The 7,889-nt window shown below is 46.3% G+C and overlaps 1 protein-coding gene across 5 annotated transcripts in view; it reads left to right on the top strand.

Moving 5' to 3' along the window:
* The first annotated feature begins 956 nt into the window (after positions 1-956).
* LNX2 (ligand of numb-protein X 2) overlaps positions 957-7,889 on the top strand; it is a 93,670-nt gene continuing 86,737 nt past the window's right edge. For 2 of the 5 annotated variants that reach the window (XM_075919227.2, XM_075919226.2), the window contains exon 1: positions 957-1,225. The gene's annotated coding sequence lies outside the window, so the exon portion shown is untranslated. Of the gene's footprint in view, positions 1,226-1,250; positions 1,403-3,825; positions 4,034-7,889 lie in introns of those variants that run through there. The other 3 variants (XM_089775522.1, XM_006138913.5, XM_075919228.2) reach the window with 3 other exon arrangements.

Here is a 7,889-nt window from a genome sequence, read left to right as displayed (position 1 = left end):
GGTGCCCGGAACCTCCGCTCCTACAGGAGCGGGCAGCGATTTCGTGTCCCACCCACCCTCCGCCAGACCTAGCTCCTGGTGCTGCCCCAGGTGCTGGAAGTGGGTGCTCGGGTCCCCCGTGGCCTCGCCGACCCCAGTTCTTCCCACTGGGGAGGCGTGAGGAGGCCGCGCTACGCCGGGTGCCCATTGGCTCTGCCCACCCCCTTTGGTGTGTGTTGGTTCCCCTCTGGAGATGTGGAGTAGGCTGGGGATTGCTGCGTGTTTAGGCTCTTCCGCTCCAAACACCGGCGCAGAGGGGTTTGCTGAGTTATGTGTCCCAGAGCGAAATCCCAACAGTTAACTCAAAACCTCCATCCCCAGAGCAGGCGCCTCTCTCTTGCCCCCCAGTCTGTGCACAGTGATGCTACAGAGGCTGCCAGCTGATCACGCGGGTGTCCCCACGGGGGGCGGCAGCAGGCTGGTGAGTGGGATTGCAGTGACTCACTTGCCACTGACCAAGCAGTGAGAATGCACCCGATGCATAAACACGATGCAACCGCCGGGCTGTAAAGGGGAATTGCAACTGCGGCTTCGCCTGGCATGTAACCCAGCACACAGGGGCGCCCTGCGAAGAAAGCTAAGCGTAGTTCCCAGCAGCGAGGCCTGTAGCTAGTCGCAGCTCTCTGGGGTAAGGTAGGATGGGGCGACTGCAAAGAGAAACAAGCCCTCCCTTTCAGGTATCTAGCGCTCCTGCTTGTCCTTTCGCTCTCCCCCCTCACTCAGTCCTCTCCCATGCGCTACCTCCCGTTATCAAGCGACCCGCCTCTACGTCTCTCCTGCCCTCACACTCCTTTGCCCCGCTGCCCCAGGGCGCGCCTGCTGGAATCAGGCGAGCGGCGGGGACAGCCCAGCGCCCGACCGTCGTCGCCGGGTCCCGCCCCGGCCCAGCTCCCATAGGCTGCGGTGCTTCCTCCGCTCCCCCTCCCCGGCCCCCGGCTGGCGGCTGAGTGGCTGGGCCGCGCCGTCACTCGGGCCGCGGTGCGGCCCGGCGGAGGAGGCGGCCCGCCCAGGTGAGGCGCGCGGCGAAGTCCTTGCCCGGAGTTGGCCGTTTGACTCTTGCCAGGAGCTCGGCGGTGACAGCGGGAGGCGGAGCTGCCGGGCGGGGGCAGGGAGCCAGCCCCCGGCCGCGGGATGAGCTGGACCCGGGCGCCGTGCTGAGCCGGGGCTGGAGGCGGCAGCCGGTGGGGTGAGTAAGTTCGCTGCTAGGCGCCGCCGTTCCCGGTGGTTCGCCAGGCGCCCCGCTTCTTCTCTGCGGGCTGGCTGGTGCCGACACCTCCACCCCCGTGTGCTCGTGTTAACTGGCAGCTACGCTAGGCTCACCTCAGACCGGGGGAGTAACAGGCTGAGCTCAGGACAACAGAAAGTGAGTGTCCCTCAGATCGGAAGGCAGGGAAACAGTCTCTTCCCCAGCTCTGTTTCGTAAGGGGCTGTGTGCGAGGGAGGGTCCTCGCCCCTCTCTCGGGTACAGGGGACGTTGGGGGGGGGGAGAATGTGTGGAAGGATTGTTGATGATGATGATGATGATGACTACTCTCTCCTCTACGTGGGTACAGTTCTCCCAGTCCCCACTCAGTGGCAGATGGGAGGAGGGTGTTGATAGTAATAGCTCCTCACCCATCTCCCATTGTGTTTCCCCTCTCCCTGGAAAACCATTGTGTGTGTATGTATGTATGTATGTTATAGTAGTAGTGCCCTAAGGTTCTAGTCAGGTTTAGGGCCGCATTGTGCAAACACATAAAATGATACAGTACCTGAAATCTGATTTGTTTGGGTGTACTCCTGTCCCCACATAGTACTGTACTAAAAGTACATGCATTTATAGAGGCTAATAATAGGCATACCTGAGAAGTTCTGAATTAGTTTAAAGTTTTCTTCTTTATTTGTGTAAAGAAAAGTATCCACAATCTACATTAGTTCTCAATTGAATTAAAGATTGGGTGTGGAAAAATAGTGATTTTTTTCCCCTGCTACTCCCCATAGTTCTCTCAGCCCATTCTCCATGTTAGAAACTAGTAGGTTGGGTGAGTCTGTCCCTTACTGGGAGACAAACTGGGTGAGAAAATACCTTTTATTGGACCAACTGCTGTTGGTGAGAAACTAGAGACAAGCTTCAAGCTTGCACAGAGCTCTTTTTTAGGTCTGGGATATTTACTCAGAGTGTTAAGATATGTTTATGGTGATTTTCCTTTGTGTTTCTTCAAATTATGACAGACTGCATATCCCATCACTCTCACTGGGAGATGGTGAATTCCCCCATGTTTCATACCTTTCACAGTGAGAAGATTTAGCTAAATCCTGCATTGCAAGCAGAGGCTGCCTAAATATGTCTGTTGCCCATCAGCTTGACTATGTACACATTCAAATTTTTATTTGAATATAAATAATCCATTATTACCTTTGGGGAAATCAAAACAAAAGCAATAAAACCTACATATTCTGAGGCTAGAAAGAAGCAAAGACAGTGTCATCATTGCAAATGCATAATGAAAGAAGGGAGGTTACCTTGCCTCCTGTTCTTGGCTGTTGCCATTTCTTATGCTGTAGAGAAGTGAGTTTTCTTCCTAGTGCTCCCCTGCAGTACTGAACACACCGAAAGAGGGAAAAAATTGATATTTTCTGTATGAAAGTGCACACTAGGTGTCTTCCAAGAACTACAACAATTCTCTTATCAAACCTGAATTGTCATTATGTGCTAAAGACTGTACTTAACCCTAAATTACACGTGCCAAAACTGATGTGTTTTTTGCTTATGTGCAGAAGCAGAGGTGATGTGTGGGAAGGCACTAGGGGGCATCTGCCCCCCAAATGCCATGGGTGGGACGGGCAGGGGGCCAGATAGCAGCCAGTGGGGCCAGAATCCCTAGGCATCCTTCACCAGCAGAGTGATGGGGCAAGGGGAGCAGAGTGAGCTGGGGCCACATTGCTCCACTTCCTCCACTGCTGTTGAGTGCATGGGGGCCTTTCCCTGGTTCTACACCAGGCTGCATCGGTTGGGGGAAGAGGCAGGGCAAGGTATGAAGGGGGGTTTCCCAGCTCATCCCTGAGCTGGGGGGGGGGCGGGGGTCACGTGGCATTTCTTTCAGATATTGAACTAAATCTATTTTACTGTGATATAGTTTTGTAAAAGAGCACTAAGGTCTGAGAAGGAGTTGAATTACTGAGTGTGTGGGAGGAAGAAAGAACAGCTGCAAACAAGACCCTGTTACAGGAACTGGGTTAAGGTTGTGTGTTTTACAATCCTGCCAAAGAAAATCATGGACATATATGTAAATTTTCCCTGAAGCATGTAGAACAGACAGTTATTTCAAAACTTCAGTGTAGATGTGTGCTTTTTAAATATCACACACTTTCTCCTTTTTTTGGATTCTAGTCGATCAGAAAAATAATATCTAATCTCTATTAGGCTAAACTACTGAACTTTTCCAAGGAATACTTTTTATCTTGAAAAGTTATTAGTACTCAGCTAAGTGAATAATGAATTATTTTAGGTTTGGCAGTGGCAAACGTGCTTGTCTTTTACCACGTTGCTAATGCATACTATTTGATTGTTTACATCTCTAAAAATCCACTATTAAGCTCTTTTGAGCTTAATTTAATTCCTTTTTAATTACATTATATTGGGGATTTATTTTTGGTCTTCATGCCCAATTGAAATTTGTTACAGATTAGTTCTGATGAATGCTGATGATGGTCTTTGAAAATAAATAAAAAATTGTAAAAGTATTGACCTTTTCTTAAATAGAAAAGCTGTTCTGGTATAGACTCTGTTTCATTAAACAAGGTGAATGGCTGATATTTATTCTCATTCCAGTTCTTTTGGTTTGCTGATTTTTACCCTCCGTATACAGTCAAATAGCAGATCAAGGAAGCTTAGGAAGAAACATCAGATGGCTTGAAATAGTGTCCAACTCCATACCCACTTAGACTATAAAGATGCTAGTGCCATATGCTGCTGTTACTTTATTAAAACAAATTTCCTCAAAATGGAAACAAGGTAAATAATAGGGGTGTTAAAATGTATTTAACTAAGTAAATGTGTAACTACTGAAAATTTCAGCCGTTATATGTGGTAGGGGGACAGTCAGCTCCCTGCACGCACCAACTCCCCTTGCCTTTCTCCCCCTTCCCCCCCATGCTGCCGCCTCTGATGCAGAGGCAGCAGTATGAGGTGGAGGGGGCAGATGCTTCCCCAGGAGCTGGCGCATGTGGGGAGCCTGCTTTTAAGTGGGCTCCCGATGCATACTGAAAGCCTGCGGGTAACCGTGAACATTAACTGATGAGCCCAGGCTCATTATATAAACATGTGCACATGTGGTTCCTAATCTCTTTTATACTGCGGATGGGCAAACCCATTTACAAACTAATAATGAATATGCAAATAAAATGTTACAGGTCCACCAAAAGCCTCGGCCCCCAGAGGTGCTGTGAACAGCCAGCTTAAGCTCTGGCTGTTGTCATGTGGCAGGCAGCTGCCGCAGCTGGAGCTGACTGTTCATGGCGGCTCTGGGGGCCAGGGTTAGGGTACATCCCAGCTCCCTGAGCCTCCCAATGCCAGACTTAACCCCTAGAGCCCCCCACCCTCCACTACGCCCCAGTGCCAGCCACTGACTCCAGAGTCCCCTGCACTCAACCCTCCTGTGCCAACCTTGACCCCTCAGAGCCCCCCAGTGCCAGCCCCCACCCTGAATGCCTTAGTGCCAGACCCCTGCCACTTAGAGCCCCACCACCAGACCCTCCAGTGCTAGCCTCCTGTTTCCAGAGCCCCACTGCATACAGCCCCTTGAGTTCCCTCATTCCAGACCCCAATATTAGTCCCATCCCCAGAGCCCCCCAGTGTCAGCCCTTCTCCCGTAGTTCCCCTGCTACTAGCCCCACCCCCAGAGTTCTCTAGTGTCAGCTCCCACCCTGGATGCCCCAATGCCCCCCACTGTCAGCTCCCTGCCTCTTAGAGCCCTCCACCCCTTAGAATTCCCCAGTACTAGCCCCACACCCGAAGCCCTCCAGTATTAGCTTCACCCCCAGAGTCCCCCAGTGCCAGTCCCCCACCTCTTAGAGCCATCCCACGCCAAAAGCCTGGCCAGCACTATCTCTGTTTCTGGAGCCCCCAGTGTCTCCCCCCTCACCACTTAGCTCTGCGTTGACTCCCAGTTTCCAGCTGAGCGCTGCTGCCCAGGTCACAGCTGGTCTAAGGCTGACATTGTGGGCTCCACAGGGCCCTCTCACCATACATCAAACCACTCTTCAACGTCTGGGAGGAGACCCTGTCCCTGCCTGGCATTGGTTGATTGAGAGGCATGGCAGGACACACCTCTCCCAACAGTCACGGTGGGAGGGGAGGTGCTGGGCAGTGTGTCCTGGCCCCAGAGCCGCCATGGCCCGGCAGCTAGTGGTTCACAGCCTGGCACCAGTCTGCGGACAGGTGGTTGGAAACTGCTGGTTTATGCAGTTACACTTTTACATCCCTACTTGGTAAGCTAAATACCAGAGTTGTTGACTCGAGTCCCACGACTTGAACTCGAGTCCGACTTAAGTCACCTAGGTGACTCAACTTGAGACTCGACTCGGGTTCATTGTTTGTTACTTGAGACTCGACTTGAGACTTGCTAATTTTGTTAAATGGACTTGGTGAAATAATTGTCCGAAAATGCCGATATTGATGGCTTGTACAAAAGTGACTTGACATTTTTTTAAATTAAGACTTGAGACTCGACTAGGGACTTGACTCGAAAGTGACTTTAGGGACTCGAGACCTGACTTGAGACTTGAACTGTAGTGACTTGAGACTCGACTTGGACTTGACAATGACGACTTGAAGACAACACTGCTAAATACACATTTTAGAATATTAACATGACTTAATAGAGCACTATTAGCATTGCTTTTGTAATTAAGCTTCTTGGAGCAGGAGTCTTATCTTCCTTTGTGGTTGGTTCTGCATAAAATGATACAGTGATTTGGTGAAGGAAAGTTTGAAAAGGCTGACAAGAAAATGCAAAGGGAACTACTTTGTTCATCTGAAAGTGAATTGAAATGATGTATTAAAAAGACTGTTTGCTTTACTAAACCACTAAAATACATGGATAGATGTAAGAATTAAAGTTTATGTTAAATTAAAATATTCTGTATTGTTTTCCTAATCTGTCTGCATCTTTAACTTTGTATTAGGTAGAGAACCCTGAACTTAGGGCAAGTAAGTAAAAGAGGAAATGATTTTCAAATATCGGGGTTTAAATATTTTTGCTTCTTTTGATAGACTAGAATCTGTTCATATAACATGGATTGGGCACAATGTTTTTATTCTTATTGATTATAAGAAATATAGGCTATGGTACTGCAAGCTGTTTGTAATTGTGCAAAGGCTCTTTTCTCTCAGGACCCTTTTCAACTTCAACATAGTGGCATACAGAACATCTAAGAATCAGATCTGTAATGCATAGGTTGTATGTTAAACCACCACAACAAAATATATCTGTGCATGTATCTTAGGTTATATAATTATTTGCTGACAACAAGCAAGTTTGTTAGCTTCTGATATAAAAGAGCACCATTCCACTGATGTTTAATCTATTTGAAAATATAAGTTAAAGTAGTTTCAAGCCTCTAAATCTCCCTGCTCAATCATGTGTTTTATAGTCTCATTTTTGTGTTTTTTAAAATAGATCTTCAGGTAGTTGAAATTGACAGAGCAGAGGAAGTAGTGAAATTGACTTTTTATGTATAATCAAATGCACCTAGCAAGAAAACTGAACAAAGTAGATTTTATTTTTGTCTTTCACGCATAATAATCTGAAGTATTGCTTATAGAAGGTAAAATATTTTCAGACCAATGTGTTTTTAAGTTGAGAGTGTCACATTAAAACTAAAAGCAAAACATATGAAGATAGAGGTTTATTAGTCATTGGATTAATCTAAATTGATGTCAGGAAGCAGTAAGATGTAGTTTGTTTGTTTGTTTATTAATTATTAGCAGTTGTAATTACAAAGAAAATTGGAGTTATTTAAAAACAAAATATTCTTTATAGGAGGTGTGGAAGACAACAGAGGATATTAAATATCAGTCAATGTTTGGACTTCCATATTTGAAAACTCTGTATTTTTGTATATCATGCTTTTTGTGGCCCCAATTCTGCAAACACTTATTCATGAGATTAATTTTAACATGAGTATTTTCATGGGAGCCAGTGGATCTACTCTTGTGTTTGAGGTTAAACCTGTGCATAAGTGTTTGCAGGATCTATGCTTAACAGGAAAACATATAGTGGCATAAACCTAATAATCCATGCTTAACACCAAAACACTTCCCATTTTTCATGATACCTGTCATTTGTATGGGTATGTGTCATGGATAAATGACTTGGTTTGGAAACCAACTAGTTGCTTAATGGGCATGCTAGCTCCAAAATATTTTTCCAACTCATAGCTGTGTTAGCAGTATTGTTGTCTTATTGCTGGTAGTATGATTGGATATTCCCCGACTTTATATTTGCAGCATAGTTTGCCATAATATAAACATGCTATAGTTTTTTTTATTTTTAAATGTTTTTAATTGCATGATTTTTATGTTGTTTTAAATTTACATTTGTGTCAGTGAATATTAGTGCCACAAATAACCAAAAAGGTGTCCATCTCATGTTTTCTTTTTAGCATTTTGGATGGGGAAAAGAGAGTAGAGGTGCAGTCATGTGCTTCCAGAAAGTACATATTGATCCTGGGTTAAGTTAATGTTTGATCAGTACAGCAAGAATGTAAAACAGCATGTGATTTGAAGATCTAAGCATTTTTCTTGTTTCTAGAGGTCCACATACTCATAATCAAGTTCTAAATATACATTTGTAGGAGAGTTTAGGGAT

The sequence above is a fragment of the Pelodiscus sinensis genome, chromosome 1, assembly GCF_052426305.1.
Source record: "Pelodiscus sinensis isolate ZL-2025 chromosome 1, ASM5242630v1, whole genome shotgun sequence".
NCBI classification, from domain to species: Eukaryota; Metazoa; Chordata; order Testudines; family Trionychidae; genus Pelodiscus; species Pelodiscus sinensis.
The sequence above is the reverse complement of the archived record's forward strand: the minus strand, read 5'-3'. Positions and strand labels throughout refer to the sequence as shown.